This window comes from Cetorhinus maximus, chromosome 21, assembly GCF_964194155.1.
Source record: "Cetorhinus maximus chromosome 21, sCetMax3.hap1.1, whole genome shotgun sequence".
In the NCBI taxonomy this organism is placed as follows: Eukaryota; Metazoa; Chordata; class Chondrichthyes; order Lamniformes; family Cetorhinidae; genus Cetorhinus; species Cetorhinus maximus.
Window position 1 is genome coordinate 51,973,910 of NC_135899.1, and position 18,168 is coordinate 51,992,077.

At 47.8% G+C, this 18,168-nt stretch overlaps 1 non-coding gene across 1 annotated transcript; it reads right to left on the reverse strand.

The window, feature by feature from the left end:
• Positions 1-16,534: 16,534 nt before the first annotated feature.
• Positions 16,535-16,698, reverse strand: LOC144696167 (U1 spliceosomal RNA). The gene has a single exon (XR_013580084.1). It is a non-coding gene; the product is annotated as a U1 spliceosomal RNA (small nuclear RNA).
• Between the last annotated feature and the right edge of the window lie 1,470 nt (positions 16,699-18,168).

An 18,168-nucleotide genomic window follows, 5' to 3' on the forward strand; every position in this document is an offset into this window, starting at 1 on the left:
TGGCTGCCCAATTAACGGCCAGCCAGTGTGAATCGTGCACTGAAAAGCTCAGCGCTGCTAGGGTGGGGGTGGGAAGAGGGCAGGCGACGGCATCACCACATGTGCGGATGAGCTCCCTGAAGACCGACAGCTGCCTCAGGGAGCTGCAGACATTCAAATGATGAAATAAAGGTTTAAAAATTAGCCGACAAAATGTCCATGCATCACAATCAAGCGCCTGGAAATATACCTCATAGAAATGCTGTCCACAGATGTTATTTTTATTTTATTTCACAGCAGAGATTTCATCCCATCCTTGGATGAGGCTTGATGAAAAATGTAAAGGCTGCCTGGCCGATTTGCCTGTCCGCCAACCGTAAGGTTGGACGGGACTCAAAAAATTGGAGACAATTGTGCCATTAATGGGATTAAATATCCTCCCAATTGTCAGCGGGCACGCTTCCAACCTCTGCGCATGCCCGCTGAGCGAAATATTATGCAAGTGCACAATGATGTCGGGACGCTAGCCTAAAGTCATCTCGCGAGATTTTACACCTGATTGGGTTGGGCAAGAGCCCACCCGCAGGATGTAAAATTCTGGAGAGGTTATGGTGTTTTATAATCTAGATAATGATAAATATAAGTGGTTGTTGTTGTTGTGGTTGGGGAGTCTGTGACTACTAACCCATTTGAAAAGGAGTCATTCAACAAGAAAAGGCTGAGACCCACTGGCATATAAAGATAGCATTTATGCCTCTTGAGCTGCAGAAGATCACGTCATGGGGTGATTTCACCTCCTCCTTCTGTAGGCAAGGCACTGGCAACGGTGAATCCAAATGTAGGCCTCAGGCAGTGCAAGCCATCACTAGCTGCTAATTTATAGCTTTCAGTCTGTCCATATATGGCTGGAATTGTGATTTTTCTCCACTGTTGGCTATCTGCTGACAGAGGTTTAAAGCCATAACTTCAACTCAGAAACAATTGTGTGCACTCGAGCTTAGAGTCATGCAATTGCTTCTAGATCATGCTTTTAAACAAGTGCACACTGTTACCACGGTATAATCAAGACAACTTTGGAGATTCAGTGGGCAACATATATTTAAACACAAGCAGTTCTGCGGTAGAAATTGCTTTTTTGGGTGCGATTTGTGCGATTTTGCCTTTCATTAGATCTGAAGGAATGAACTCAGTTGACAGTAACCCTGGGAGGCTGCTCATCTCTTATTGATTGGTTGAAAAGAATTCATCTACACATCGACGGCAGGCGTCCTGAATACTGCCTTCCCTTGCAGGAGCAATTTAATTTCATAATTAGAAAGCCAGCTGAGGTTTTATCTCTCTTAGGTTGGCAGGTATCCTGGACATCAGACAATGCGTTGCCTTATCACTTCTAAACACAGCTTTGATTTACCGATCATTTAACCGTGCCAAATGTATCCCTGCCAGAAACAAAACAAAAACAAGTTAAAGAAGTAGGAGCTACTTTGTATTCACAAGGCAAGGATAATGATTTTTTTGAACCAATCAAGCAGATTGGAAAACCAGCAAATAAATAAAACTGCTAGCAGATTGAGGGCTAAAATTTTGGCATTTAAGAGATGTTCATTCTCTTGCTCCATCTGAATTATAAAGCTATCACAAGACAATAAGCAGTGGATTAAAGTCTGATGAAAAGGAATCCATGGCACACAAGAAGGCATTACAGGATTTATTATGTGCTGTTATGACTATGGAGCCACTTGTAGCTGACTTTACTAAATGTTTTTGAAGGACAACAAACAGCTATAGCATTAGTGTTGGAGCGCGCTGCTTAGAGATTAACTAGGCTGGTATTTACTTCAATTTCTTACAATAGGACATTGCCGCAACACAGTTGCCACATGACACTGAGGTGTAAAGATAAAAAAAGACTTGCATTCACATAGCACTTTTCACAAACAGAGGATGCACCTAAAGCACTCTATAGCCAATGAAGTCCTTTTGTTATGTAGGAAACACAGTGACCAATTTGAGCACAGCAAGGTCCCACAAACAACAATGTGATCATGGCCAGATCATTTATGTTTGAGTGAAGTTGGTTGAGAGATAAATATTAGCCAGAATCCCAGAAATCCCTTGCTGTTCACTGAATAGTACCATGGGATCTTTTACGTCCACGTGAGAGGATGGAGAGGGCCTTGGTTTAATGCTTCACCTGAAAGACCGCACCCGCAGAAGTGTGGAATGCTCTCAATGCTGCAGTGAAGTGTCAGCCTAGATTATGTCAGGTGTAGGGTCAATGCTGTAGATTCTCTTTCATGATCTAAAACTCATAATCTCCAGGGCCTTGCCTTTCACCCTGTCTCATCAGTAATGAAATGCAGAATTATTGCATCAGATCCTACCCTAACTCAATATTTCCCACTTTTTATTTAGCTCAACCAACAAGTATGGAAACCCAACACCATGCCTACAGGTCTTCATCTTCAGACTGAACAATTGAGAAATCCTTACCGGCGAGCTCGATAATGGAGTTCACACATTCTCCCTTTAGAAACATAGCCCACTGAGCTTAGATTGGAGAATTTGGGCAGAGGTTAGAAGGAGCCAAGGCTTAGTCAGCCCTAAGAATGTGTGTGGGCATTGCTGGAGCAGTGTACCATCACAAAGCACAGCTAAATGTTTTACTGCTAGTCCAGTCAGAACTAGCCTTCCTACTAGGACATTGGCTTGTAGGGTGACCTGGAACTATGTGGGAGGAATCCCAGCATCCAGTAATGAATCACACTCTCCTAGTTCTATCAATCCGACATTCCCCTGACCAAAGATCCAGCACAGACCAAACTATGGATAGGTGAGTCCATGCTCACATACAATACCTTCCAGCAGATGTTTACTGATGACTCAAAGTTTTCATACCATCTTTTCGGCAGACACCTCTATAAAGAATGCTAGAAAGGCCAATGGAGGACAATCCATATGCTAGCCAATTAAATGTTCTAGATTTCCGCATTGAATGCCAGGAATAAATTGTGCCCACTCTGAGGCTGGCTTCCCAGGTAACTGAGTTGCAGGTTTCATCTAGGGTGGAATCCTCCATCCCTGCTACTGACTCCCTTTGTGTGCCACAACCCACCTTAACACCATGGAACAACTTCCCTTCTTCAGTATGCCCCAAGTACTTTACAGCCAATGAAGTACTTTTACGAACATATGAACAAGGAGCAGGAGTAGGCCATTCAGCCCCTCGGGCCTGATCCGTCATTTAATAAGATTGTGGCTGATCTGATAGTAACTTCAAATCTGCATCCCACCTACCCCCAAAAACCTATCACCCCTTGCTTACCAAGAATCTATCCACCTCTGCCTTAAAAATATTCAAAGGCTCTGCTTCCACCGCCTTTTAAGGAAGAGAGTTCCAAAGACTCACTGCTCTCTGAGTGAAAAGATTTCATCTCATCTCTGTTTTAAATAGGTGACCCCTTATTTTTAAACATTTAGAGAACACTAGTTCTCTCCCACAAGAGGAAACATCCTTTCCACATCCACCCTGCCAAGACCCCTCAGGATCTTATATGTTTCAATCAAATCGCCTCTTACTCTTCTAAACTCCAGCGGTTACAAGCCTTCTCTGTCGACCTTTCCACATAAGACAACCCACCCATTCCAGATATTAGTCTGGTAAACCTTCTCTGAACTGCTTCCAACACATTTACATCCTTCCTTTAATAGGGTAACTAATGCTGTACGCAGTACTCCAGATGTGGCCTCACTAATGCCCAATACAACTTAAGCATAACCCCCCTACTTTTGTATTTTTGAAATGAAGTCAATGTTGTAATGTAGGAGTCAGGCCTGTCAATTTGCAAACAGCAAGCTCCACAAATCGCAGTAAGAAAATGACCAGATAATCTGTTGAGGGATAAATATTGGCCAAGACACTAGGCAGATTTCCCATGTTCTTCGTCAAAATAGTGCCGTGCAATCATTTGCAAATTTAATGCCATGGGAGAAAGTTTCCCAACATTTACAGAGAATCTATTAAGTCATATTCCACTTCTTAGTCTAGATTGCCTTAGGCTGCCACTCAGGTTCTCATGAACCTTTGTACCAATTTATTGCTCACCCTCTTCCCCCAGCTAATTACAGGCATGAATGAGAATCCCCCTCTCAATGCACCTGGATGAAGAAGAGTTAAAGAGGTATAGATACCAACCAGGTCAAGCTCTAGAAGAGATGCTCTCTGCCAGCTGGCAGTGTCCAGATCTACAGAGGTGAAAGTATCTTGCTTTGGTTGACCCTTAATGCTGACGGTGACTGCTATTCCTAAAAAGATAGAATGTTGGCCATAGCTTGGCACCAGCATATAAGCACTTTGGGGTATTTCTCTATGCTAAGGGCTCAATATAAATGTTTTTGTAGGTAACATATAAGGTCCTCCCCTCCCCACAATATTGCTAGTGATTTCTCGTCTTTTCTAAAGATTTTTTTCTGCAGTACGGTTTCATCAGTGCTGACAGATCTCTGGCACCTTGCCCAAGTGTCCACTGTTTACATGTAGGACTAGATGAGTCTAAGTGCTGCCAATCTGACAGTGATGGTGCATTATGGATGGAAGGTTGACATCACTAAGATATGTGATTGGTTGACTAACCATTATTTCTTAGAAGCACCCCAATCATAGAATGTCATGCTTTCAGTGGTGATGCATAAAAGGAGATATGCAAAGATGATTAAGACACACACACTCTCTCTCTTACTTTATCTGCAGAACTTGGCACATTTACATGCCAATGACATCATGAGAGTTGCCTTCCCAATTACTGGTCAGCAGAGTGTTAGACACACAGCAGTTCCAACTGATGCAATGGCATCTGCAGCTACCTGCTGACCAGGCTAGGACATCCAGTGACAATAATGGTGCAGCTGGAGCCTGAAGCTTCCCTGTGCCTCTGGGCAGGTTAGCTGCAAGGATGGCTTTTGGAGATGTTAGAGCTCAAAACCTTCCTCACACCTGGCTAATGCTCTGAGGACATGGGTTCAAATCCCACCATGGTAGCCGGTGGAATTTAATAAATTCAATTAATTAATAAATCTGGAATTATAAATGAAACATAGAAAATGGGAGTAGGTCATTCAGCCCTTCAAGCCTGCTTTGCCATTCAATATGATCCTCTATCTTAATGCTGTACACCCGCACTCTCTCCATACCATATTGTGCCTTTAGAGTCCAGGAATCTATCTATTTCCTTCTTAAATATATTCATTGACTTGGGACAGAACTTTTAGCTTGATGTGTGGGTGTGTGCCCGACCTGATCAGACGCGAAATCATGCGAGATGATGTCAGGCGAGCGTCCCGGCATCATCCTGTGCTCGCGCGATATTTTGGTTAGCGGGCGGGCTTCCAACTTTTACGTGCGCCAGCCGACAATTAAGAGACCAATTAAGGTAATTAAAGGTGCAACTGCCTCCGATTTTTCGTGACCCGTCCAACATTGTGGTTGGCGGATGGGCGAATCGGCCAGGCGGACTTTTTCATGAAACCTCATCCAAAAGCGGGATGAGGTTTCCGTTCTTAAATGAAAGAAAAATAAAAATCTATGGACAGCAGTTTTGTCATATATATGTTCAGGTGACTGATTGTGATGCTTGCACATTTTTTTCCTCATCTTAAAAGCTTTATTTAATGCCTTTCAGATCTTCAGCTCCCTGAGGCAGCTCTCTGCCCTGTACAGCTGCAGTAAGACATCCTTACTCCTGTACTCAAGTCCTCTCACAATGAAGGTCAACATACCATTTGCCTGCTTAACTGCTTGTTGCATGCTTGCTTTCAGGGATTGTGACCATGAAACTATCACCTTTTGTCATAGGAACTCGTCTGATTCATTAATGTCTTTCAGGGTAGGAAATCTGCTGTTCTTACCTGGACTGGTCTACATGTGACTCCAGGACTACAGCAGTGTGATTGGCTCTTAACTGCCTCTGAAATGACCTAGCAAGCCATTCAGTTGTATCAAACCGCTGCAGTAAATGTCACAGCATATAGACTGCAACAGTTCAAGAAGGCTGTTCGCTCCCGCTTTCTCAAAGGAAATTAGGAATGGGCAACAAATGCTGGCCTTGCAATAGACATACATATCCCATGAAAGAATAAGAAAAAATGCCGCGTGGAGTGTCATCTCTCCTGCAGCAGGCATTGAACAGGGGGCTGGTTCAGGGCTGCACTCTCACGTGTGTTTGGAGAAATGCAGTGGTCCAAACATTAACCCTGGGGGACGCCACTGTTTACACCCCTCCAATCTGAAGAACATCGATTAACCACCACTCTCTGTTTTCTGTCCTTCACCCAGCTTCCTATCCACCCTGTCCCACTCCCTTTAATACCGTGAGCTTCAATTTTATCAACAAGTCTCCTGTCTGGTACCTTATCAAACACCTTTCAACAATCCATCCACACAACACCTACTGCATTTCCTTTTCTGCTAAACAGTGTTATTCCATCAAATAATACCTGCTGTCTGTCCTGAAGTAATCCATTTCATTAACTCTCACACTCAGTCCTCTTGCTCCTTTCCCTTATCCCTGTTGGCCTGAATCTCACCCCAGTCATGAGGGCCAGGTTCATGGTGAAACTGATGGTCCTGAGCTGCTTTTAGAAAATAACCATCAATCTAATTAATGAGTTACAATATTTAATAAAACAAATAAAAGATGCAGATAAAATATTCTTTGAAGTTTTCTGACGTGGCGCTCCAATTGTTTGTGATGATTTCATGGCAGTGTAGCCTGGGTTTATTTTATACCTGTGCCTGCCCATTGCTGTTGCTGAGGCACGTTACCCCATCCTGATTCTCCTTCCCATCAGAGAGAACACAGTCACTGGTCTAAGATTAGGGCCTTTAATGGTGGCTCTGACAGTCCAGCATGCACCACAAGTAGAATCAACCCTATCTAATAAACTCCAGAGCCCAATATAAAACTGAATATTATCCCCACAGACCATGGATGAAGCTTAGAGTAGACCTATTCACTCTCTTCGGAACTGACTACCTCATCACCATTGGCTACCATTCAGACTACTTGGTGTTAGACCAGCTGACCTCAGTGACTACCAGTGAGATCTTAGAATACCTGAAAACAAACTTTAGTCATCATGGCATTCCTGACATTGTGGTGAGCGACGATGACCCTCAGCTCACGATTGGAGAATTCATGCACTTTAGGGATGACTGGGAAATTCAGTGCCACAAATCATCTCCAAACCATCCCTGTCAAATGGAAAGGCTGAGGCAGTGGTGAAAATTGCCAGAGGGATCTTTAAAAAATTGAGTAGATAGAACTGTAGAACCATTGAAAAGTACAGCTCAAAAAGAGATCATTCAGCCCATTGTGCCTGCACTAGCCAAAAAGAGTAAAAAGAAACTAGCCGCTCATTTTAATCCCAGCACCTAGCCCGTAGCCTTGCAGGTTACAAGACTTCAGATGCAGATCCAGGTACCTTTTAAATGAGTTGAGCATTTCAGCCTCAACCACCAACTTAGGCAGTGAATTCCAGACACCCACCATCCTCTGGGTGAAAAAGTTTTTGCTCATGCCCCTTCTAACCCTTCTACCAATCATCTTAATTCTATGCCCCTGGTAATTGACCCCTCAGACAGGAAACAAGTCTTTCCTGTCTACCCTATCTAGGCCCATTATAATGTTGTACACCTCAATTAGGTCACCCCTTAGCCTCTTCAGTTCTAAGGAAAACAACTCTAGCCTATCCAATCTCTCCTCATAGCTACAATTTTCAAGCCCTGGCAACATTCTTGTAAATCTCCTCTGTTCTCTCTCCAGAGCCATTATATCCATCCTGTAATGTGGTGACCAGAACTGTACATAAAATTCGAGCTGTGGCCTAGCCAGCATTTTATACAGTTCCATCATTGCATTCCTGCTTTTGTATTCAATACCTCGTCCAATAAAGGAAAGCATTCCATATACTTTCTTGACCACCTTGTCCACTTCTCCCGCCACCTTCAAGGACCTGTGGATATGCACAGATATGTACAAGACAACCCTGGAGTGGAGAATTACACTTACTGAAGGAATGGAATGTGGTAAAGTCCAGTGACTAATGTGACTAATGCCACAGTGCACCCAAACTACTCTTCCAATCGCTAAAAAATGACTGAAGCCAGAAGTAGTAACAGGAATGCATAACAAAGCCAAAGTGAAAGGACAGAAAGCCAAATTTCACTCTGTTAAAACTGCCAAATCATTTCCAGAGCTGAGAGTTGGAGAGCCAGTCTGAGTCAAAAATTCACACTCAACAAAAGGCAGCCCACTTGGCAACTTGGAACCTGGCAAAGCGGTTGTCACCTTGATCGTGCATGGTGAAAGTGAACGACCAGATATATTGTCACAACCTCAGACACTTGTGTGCAACCGGAGTAGCTGCTCCTTCACAGCAGACAGCTGCTGAGGAAGAGTTGATTTCACCAACTAAACAAGGAATGACCATCAGTCCCAGAGGTCAACTGCTCCCCAACAAATGCAATGGATCAGCAGCAACACTCGCCACGGCAACAACATTCCCTGGAGAAACAATGTTACCCCACAAACCAGCAGACACCGGACCAATAACCAACAACAACCTGTACGCTTACCATTAGAAGACCTGAACCCCCTAAAGGTTATGGTTGGAATTTTCCATTCTGGAGAAGTCCAGTGGTGGGCGGGAAAGTCGATGTGATTCCTGCTGGGTGGTGAGATGGCTGAACAGGCGTGATCTTCCATTGGTCAGCTCATTAATTATGCACCCGCGAGGAGATTGGCGAATCTCATGGTGGGGCGGGCAGGAAGTCACCTGCGCCGCTGTCACCTCATGAGGTCGAAGGCCCTGGAACCATATTTAAAAGGTGCCTGAATAGCCATTCATTCAGTGCAGGCCAGGAGCTCCGCATTCCTCCTCCAGGATCCTTGTGGCCGCAGCTTGTACTGGAGAAACTGGCAGATGTGAGCAAACACATCCCGGGACATATGAGTTGAGAATGCCTCTGGCATTCCCTGTCATCCATCTCTAGATAAGAGCGCCGTCGGCGATATACCCATGGTCGGGCTGAAGCTCACCATTGCAGTGGTCCATGTTAACCAGCCTCTTGACCTTCTAAAGGCCCCACTGCCTCTTGCTGCTCAGGTCCTTGCTCCTCCTCGCCCTGTGCCAACCTGCGCTGGGCCCTTCTTCTCCTCACCTGGATGAGAGCCATTGCCAAGGCGGGGTTGCCTGCCGCTTGCATCATTGACACTTCAGCGCATGTGTGAACGAATTGAAGTAATACATTTAGTGAGCATGTCCTTTACAGGCTTCCCACCATTTCAAAGCCAGCAGGCCAGTGGCCTCCATCTAGACATGTCATCCCCACCCCACCCCTTCCAGGTAAAGGACATTCTGGAGGACCAGAGATGGGTGTTCCTCCCATTCATTCATGATTGCGTATGGAGACATTGTTCTGTGGCCAGGGTAATGAGAGCCATGTGCAAGAAGCCTGCCTCTGACACTGTTCTGCTTGTCTCCATCACCCTCGAGACTCTAGAGAGAGACCATTACCTTAGCAGCATAGAAAGACAAACTGCAGGATCCCTTGTCAGTCAAAAGCATTCACCCGAGAGAATGGGTGTTTGGAGTTGCGAGTTGGCTGCCCCCCACCAGCCATGCCCGTTGGAGGCACCAACCTCCCTCTCTTCCTTCATCCCTACCTCTGACTGCAGCCAAAGGCAAATGGCACAGAAAGAACTGCGGCTCCACACCTTGCTTGGGACCTCGATGTTCTGAGACCCATGAGTCTGGAACAAACCTGCTGCAATGCAGGCTTCAACATAGAGAGGAGGACACAACTGAGCAGTTCTGACATCCAATTGCCTCATAATTATTGGGGTATCCCTTTAGTCTGCTACATGCTGACCTTGAACTCCACCCACCCGAAAAGCCCCTCCTCCCACTTCGAGGGAGCTCCACTGACTGACTGCGTGATCAAGGTCAGACTGGAAAAGTGGTGTGCATCACCTTTGAAACTCACTCCACTACTTTCTACCCTTCCCCTGTCACCTACCAACCCCCTCCCATCACCCCAGATCCATCTAATATCACCTCTCCACCATTCCTCTCCCCTGGGTCACCTTTGAACCTCCCCCGTTACCCTGGACCATATCATGATTCACCTCTACATGCCTTCTCTCACATCAGAGCCGACATCTGTGACTGCCCCCATGCCCACCTTTAACCTGCCCCCTCCCATTATCCAAGTCACTTGTCTCATCCCCCTCCATGACCCCGCCCCCCACCACCCCCATTCAGACCTTCACCTACCAGACACTCACTCTGGACCAACCACCCTACTGCATCCCACTCCCCCTTCTGACTCTGAATGTTCTTTCCTATCACCAATACCCTGTGTTCACCTCCCCCCGCAGGGCACCACGGTCGACACCACTTACCCCACCATCGAAGACAGTCTCCCCCACCCCCTCCCACTTTCCTCTGTCTAGCCTTCGCTCCGCCCTTTGACCCTACCACCCCATCCTCCCACCGCTTCCAGCCTTCACCTGCTCCCACTTCCAGCCCTGGTGCAACGTTTCCTACTGTCACTCGAGTGAAGTTATGCGAGGTCCCCAAGAAGGCAAAAGCAACAGGCCCCAAAGCCATGGAAGAGGTGAAGCTCGCCAGGTACACGCCACTTATAGACAGTCAGAAAACTGAATGTTCTAAATTCTCGCTGGTGGGGAACTTAATTTAGAGGACGAACTTAATTCTGGTGAGGTGGCCTTTTAAATAGCATGTGTGAAATGTTAATGAATGCCAATGGTGCTCCCAACATTGTTTGTTAGGAAACTCAACCTACCTTTAACCAGCCATCGAAGTCAGGAGGGCAAAATTCCAAACTAATTTTCCAGCAGTGGGAAAATGACTTCTCAATCACGCCAAATTAAGTGCCCCGGCCGCCACGATTCCCACTGCTGGCGGGTTCAGAACATTCTGCCCCATGTGGGCAATGCATGTAGAGAGACAGACGAAAGTGAGACTAACTAGAATGAAGAGTTTTCTGTTCATGCATGATAACTTTCTTAGTGTACGTGGGTAACTTGCCACTGCAAATTATAACATACAATGGGTGGGGGTTTCTGCTCTGTGGTGGCAGGTGGGAAAAGTGGTGTTGTGCCAGCTGCAGTGATGGGTTTTCATGCCCAATTGTATGCCCCTCGCCTCATTAAATATGCATTAACAGGAAACATGTCGTATTGCGGGCAGGCAGCCTATGATTCGCCTGCCCTGCCGTGCCTGAAGCGGATCATCGCAGCAGGCGCAGTATTTAAACTGCATCTGTGCACAGCCTTCTCCATGTCTGCAGCCCAGGACTGCTGCAACGGAGAGATGGCCCCCAAAGGGAAGAAAACTGCGGCCCCCAAGTTCAGCGACACATTGCTGGGTCGCTTTCTTGACGCTGTTGAGGATCGACAGGAGGAGTCCTACCCCCGTGATGGCAAAAGGGGATCGAAAAACCCACAACTGCAGCTTGGGAGGAGGTGGCCAGGGCAGTGAACTCCAACTCAGCCCATAAGAGATCAGCCATCCAGTGCAGGAAAAGGATGAACGATCTCATCCATTCCGCCAGGGTGAATTAACCATCTCATCACTCTCAACTAATACCCTCACAAGCCCAGCAGACATTCGCAGGATGACTCTCCACACTGCCAGCTCAAGGGACATCACCACTCACTTTCTCACACACACCTTGACATCGCCACCTGAGCTCATACCCTGTGCAGCTCATGTCCTCATCCCATGCACTGCTCCACTCAACACACACACAAGCCAGGCATCCTTATCATCCGCTTCAGCATGCTTCCTGCCCACACTCTCTCCATCTGTCTTTATGCAGGACAAGCTCGTTCACAATAAGAAGGAGATATCCCAGACGGGTGGTGGGATGTCTGAGCACAAGGCCCTCACTCCCTATGAGGAGCCTGCTGTTGAGCTGGCCGGAGAGGACCGGGACCGTGCCTGTGGCAATGGTGAGGATGGCAGCGCAGGACCAGGTGAGGACCCTGCATAGCTGCTCCTTCAGACGGTGACACTGTGGATGCATTGTTATGTTTTGGAGTCTGCTGCCACACACTAATTATCTCTACTCCCTTTCATAGGCACCACAGCCAAACACCCCAGGGACATGGGGAGCCAGCCCCTCATATCCAGCCCCAAATATACTTCAGCTGAAGATCCAGGCAACATGCTGTAGGAAGATCCATCACAGCGCTCACCCACACCCTCCACCAGCACAGAGACACACACCATGGTAGATCTAGAGCAGGCTCGGCGTTGCAATCTGGTGAGCACAGCACAGATTCTGGTCCACAGCAGACGGAGGCAGGCCAACCCAAGGTCACCAACACTCGGACGACTGCTGGAGGCAAGGATTCTGCTGAGTCCCAGTCAGATAACAAGCCTGTGGACTTGGTCTTAATGCAGATGTTGGAGCAGCAGCAACAGACTTGGGAATATCAGGCAGGGCTGTCAGATGCATTCCACAGATTGCAAACGACACTGGAGCCCATCCACATTCAATCTGAGGTCATTGCGCTGGCTTGCCAGTGCACCGTGGTCAACACTGGTAGGAAAACTTGCTCCAGGACAGAGCACCTGTGCTGTTGCAGGAGCTACACTCCACCTCTGTAGGTATTGGTGGCATCCAGCAGGAGCTACGCGAGAGGGGGCCAGGGCACCTCAATCTCATTCCGGGTGCCTCCTCTCCTCAAGGAGTCAGCCAGGGGCCCTTGGGCACCCATATGGACAAGGACCAGCAGTTGGACACCCAGGGTCATCCAGGTGACTCTGGAAGTGTCCAGCTGATCCCAATCCCCTCTGCCTGTAACCCCCATCAGCTGCAGCTCCACAGGCTGAGGAGGGTGCACCTGCCCCACCTCCAGGTCTTGCCCTCCAGAGGATACCAGCCAAAGTCATCACAGGCAACAGGGTGTAGGGGTCAGCAGGCTGCCTCCACCTCCACTATTGGTGTTGGGGATGTACCAAGAAATAATGATAGGACTAGGAAGATCAAGAAATGCTCAGAGAACAACAGTGGCACAGGCGTTCACCAGATGTACATAATTTCCACAATGTAAATAGAATTGCATCCATTCCACATCTCATTTTGTTTATGCCTCCTCTATGTGCTGAGCTGTGTGGTCTCACACCATGTTCCCTCCCCCGACTTATCACAGATGTCGCAACATGTGCTTCAAGATGATGTTGTGTGCAGTCATCTCATAACAGTGAGTGTCAGTTCTCAGCTCATTCCCGACATCAGTGAAGTATCACCCTCAACATAAAGTGGGTTTGTGCAAGGCACCTCTTAGATATGCCTTGCAGGTTCAAGCGATGTTCATTTCTGGCTGTGTAAGATGGAAGCTCACATTGCCCCCAACTCATCTGCATTGTGGAAAGGTTAAGGCACTGTATCGAAGGAGAGTTGTAGATACTGGCGCAGGCGGGGAATCTTTCCTCGATCTCCATGAACTCTCCGTCAGCTGTGAGGATGTTCATTTTCTCAGCCCACATTCTGAACTTCTGCGTGCTCATGTCTGCCTTCATCATTATCGACTCTCTGACTGAAAATTTTCACAACTCCCCAATAATAGTGCGCACCTTCCCACTGCAGCCTTCCTGAACTCTGGTCCTTGACGACAAATTTTTGTCCTGGTGCTCAACGCTATGGCATTTACTGTTAGCAGCTTTGGAGCTGTCTGCATTGCACTCACAAGGTCTTCACTGTGGCTGGGTCAAAATCCTGGAACTCCCTCCCTAACAGCACTGTGGGTGTACTGACACCACATGGGCTGCAGACGTTCAAGAAGACAGCTCACCACCACCTTCTCAAGGGCAGTTAGGGATGGGTAATAAATGCTGGCCTAGCCAGAGACACCCACATCCCAGGAATGCATAATTAAAAAAAGGTTATTATGGACATTTAGGGGTGCAGCGCTGTGCCATATTTCTGCTATGCATCCTCTCACCTAAACCCTCGGCAAGCTCTGTTATGTTAATTTCAGATGGTGATGTGTTGGCATCATTTGAACAGTTGAGCCTGATCTCGATGTGCATATGCGAGCTGATGGGAATACAATGCTGAGGGCAGAAATGAGCTCGGAGCGAGGATGGAATGCAGCAGATGTGTGCTCTTTATTATCAACTATACTGAACCTTGGGGACTCCATGGTCTATTTGCATTGTCCGAATCGCTGGGGCTATTGTTGGCCATCAGGGGGAAATGGCTGTGTTAAAGAGGAGGCATGTTCCTGTGTGGCAGGCAAGTATGTGAAGATGGTCCTCATGAGGTCCTCCATGCCCAGTGAAAGGTCAGACTGACTGCAGCCCCTCATCCCTCTCTGAGGGTGCTGGATGTCAATGTTATGAGGATTGAAGTAACGCTGAGGACTCAATATGATTAACAGACATGAGCACTTGCCAAACGGCCTCGGCTGGCTTAGCCCAAAACTCGCCTCACATCTTCACCGTCAAAGTCACGCAGAAGATGTTGTCCCATAGCTGGAGATTGTTCCCCCTGAGGCACCTTGTCAGACTGAAGGCATACAGCCATGAGCGCACTGAGGATTGTATTCCAGCTCCTGCCTCTTGTAGTCTGCCATAGCGACTAGGATGCTGGAGAGAAGAAGATGCACCATCTGATGTCTAATGCCGAGATGCCCTCCTGCAGTTAATGCCACATTTCAGCAAGGCAGCATGCTCCGAGGGTTCATCGCCCTTCAGAGGATGAGGACATGGTGACCCAAATGTGTAACTACTCATTCTCAGATTGAAGTGGATGGTTGAAATGAGAAGGATAGCAATGCAGGTGGTAATGTGGGTTCGACATAGTGGCCAGTTACCCGCGAGCATAATCACTGCACCTTGTGATCATCCTCCTGGAATCTGATGGCTATTAGCACCTCACCTGCATGTTTGCCTTGTCTGGCCCGTGCTATAGCCTCCTCCCCTGCATCCTCAGCTTCCTTGCCCTCCTCACCCTCAACCTCTCGATGGCCTCATCTTTGAAGGAGACATGCAGCCCTTCCATCTCATCATCTGCCAAGTCCTCCCCCCTTTGCAGTGCCAGGTTGTGCAGGGTGCAAATCACGATGACCTGTGACTGTACCAGAGTGTGCCACCTGATCTACCAATGTTCGTGGCAGAATGAGTATTGTTGTACCTTCCCTTAGCAGGAGTTTGAGGCTGTTGGGCAGGCATCATTGGCCATGTCCTTTTTGGGTAGCCTTTTTCACCAGGAGCCAACCCTGGATGTGGTGTGGTCCCTCAAAGATGTCCGGAATCTGTGATTTACTCAAGCTGTAGGAGTTGTTGCACCTTCCTGAGTATCTTGCGCATACCTGCATGATGTGGTCACAGACCAACTGCACATTGAGCAAATGGAACCCTTTTCTGTTGGTGTATTTCATTGGCTCTTGCCAGGAGGCTCTTGAAGCCACATGCGTGCAGTCGATGGCACCCTGACCTGGGGGAATCCAGAAGCAGCAGCAAATCCCAGTGCTTTTGCTGGCTGGCTATCTTGATCTCTAGCAAGGTGCACATAATTATGCGCCTAGGCAAAGAGGGCACATGTAACCTCCTGGATGCACCTCTGAGTGGAAGCTCAAGGGATGCTGCATAAGTCCACAGTGGAGCCCTGCAAGGAGCCACTGGTGTAGTAGGTAAGAGCTGTGGCAACTTTGAGAGCCACTGGCAATAGATGTCCTCCCAGTCCCCGCGGCAACAACCCCTAGAGAATGTGGCAGATGTTACACACCAGATCCCTGGACATGCAGAGGCATTGACGACACTGATCCTCACTCACCTGGAGGAATGACATGCGCCTTCTGTACACCCTTGGTCTTGCAGGCTGCCTACGCTCAACAGATCTGTGAGCTTCATTCTCTGGTTCTGGAGGGGGCCCTACTGCCCTTGCTCATCACCTCCCTTTGCTGAGCCTGGCGCCGATGTCGGACTCTTCTCTGCCTTTCCTCCTGCCTGCATGCAAGGATGAAGGCAAGATTAAATGCACCATTCATCTTCCTCAATTCCCCTCTCTGCTGTGACATTGAAGAAAAACATAAGTGAACATCAGCCTCCAAAACTCCCCCTCGAGTCGCTGACTACTGAGTGACTGTGGTTTCAAGGGTTTAGTTCCAGTCAGGACACCTGATCGCCATGAAATTTCTTGGCAGTGCAATGAGTTTTCAGGAATACAGGAGGTGCTTCCCCCCAACTCCCTTTTCCAAGGCCTAACGCTATGAGATTGCTTTGGACAGGCACTTGGATGTCCTGCTTTTATCCCAGGCACTGGAATCCTCATCCAGTGCACTCTACGACTACATCCTTTCGAATAAACACAAGGACAAATGCCCAGTGAGGGAATTAGATTATTTTAGGCAGGGCTGGGGTTTCACATCTCTGAACCTATCAGCTGCAGGGTTCAGAGGTGCAGTATCCAATGGCCTTCTGCAGCTTGTCCTGTAGCCCACTCGGTTTTAGATTTTGTTTTCAGGGGAAAGCGCAAACGCAGTCCCCCACTACCACAAATTTTGCAGTCGAGTATCCCGCATTTGGGGACTTCGCAGGCGTCAGCACACCCGGAGTGCAATGGGATAGTCTCATTCTGGGAGCACAACCTTCATGCTCATTGTTTCTCCCCTGCCAGGTAAGTTTGGTTTTGAATTTATTGTTGCACCGGGGTATTTCTATACTTGGGACAAGGGGCTATTGCAAGGGGACCTATTAGTGGCACAAATCGGAATTATTCTCACATGCATGAGCTTCAAGGCTCCTGATTGCATCAATTGTGATTAAAACGTTCCTAACATGCCTCAGCTGTGCATTCCTCCTCATTTGGGGAATACAGGTATCAGTTGGGTGCCCCTTAAGTCGACCCACCAGTGCAGTGATCCACTAATTCCAGAAGCCCTAAGAGCCCTCCCTACCAGAGTGGTTTCATAATTTCATTTTCCACTGCGCCATAGCATCAGATTGCAAGATGGTGATGCTGAAGCTTTATTACCAGACCAGCTTCGACACTCCCTGTGTGACTGTGGAAATCCGTCTCATTGTCCTGGGGGAGCATAATGTTCAGGCTTCACTCCCTCCAATAACTCTCAGTTCTCCCCCTGTAATCCTTGATCTCAGTGTCATTGTGGTCGATATCCCTGTCTTGCCCCTAGAATTGTTTGAGGTGGATGTGCCTATGTCCATGCGGACCTTAACCCTCCCCATCTTGAAGCCTATCGCACATGACATACAGAGACACCCCGACCATAAGAACAATGAGTGCCCACCCCTAAACTCCCTCTTCCTGATCTTTAGCCTACAGATGACTGTCAGTGTGCCATCTGTAGCCCAGTATTATACCAGAAACCCCCCGCAGACTGACGTGTGAAGTAATGACCAAGCCCTGCACCTTGCTGGGCATTACTGACAATGGACTGACATGCCTGGACTGGGACAACGACAGTCTTTGTATGTTCAGCAATCTGAACTGAAGCACTTCTTTACTTAGATCTCCGCCCATTCTGGCCCTGACTCATATTTGGGCTTCTGTCCTAGACTTACCTCCCATTCTGGCCCCGAGGACATTCCCACCACCCCCCCATCCAATTATGTGTCTAATTCCACTGTATTTCCATTGTATTTCTCTCCCCCCACCCCCCATCAAGCCATTGCCTTCCAGCGCCTTCCCTTGCCTCTGTCTTGTCTTGTCTTTCCCCGGTGCGCCCCCCACCCAAGTCAAGCCTTTGCCATCCATTTCATTTCAAACCCCTGCCCTTACCGCTGGTGTGGGACATCGAACCTTTAGAACCTTGGCTCTGAAGCCTGAAATCATTGTGCTGTTGCCTGCACAGCCTGGCGCGGAGTCGGAGGAGCTGCGAAAGATACGCGATGTAAGGTAGGTGAACATACCTTGAAATCAGGAGTGAAGTGCAGTTCGGCAGGTGCACTTCCCTTATCTCTGCTTGTGAATGATGCTGATCTAATTAGCCACTGGTGTGGCCTTTGGATCCAGTGTGGGGGCTTGATTCTGCCGAGCTGCCTTCATAACGAACATTGACGATATTCAAATGTATTCAAATGCTGTTCCCGAAATGATGCAGCGGGAGGCGGTGCCGCCATTGGAGTGTGGAGCAG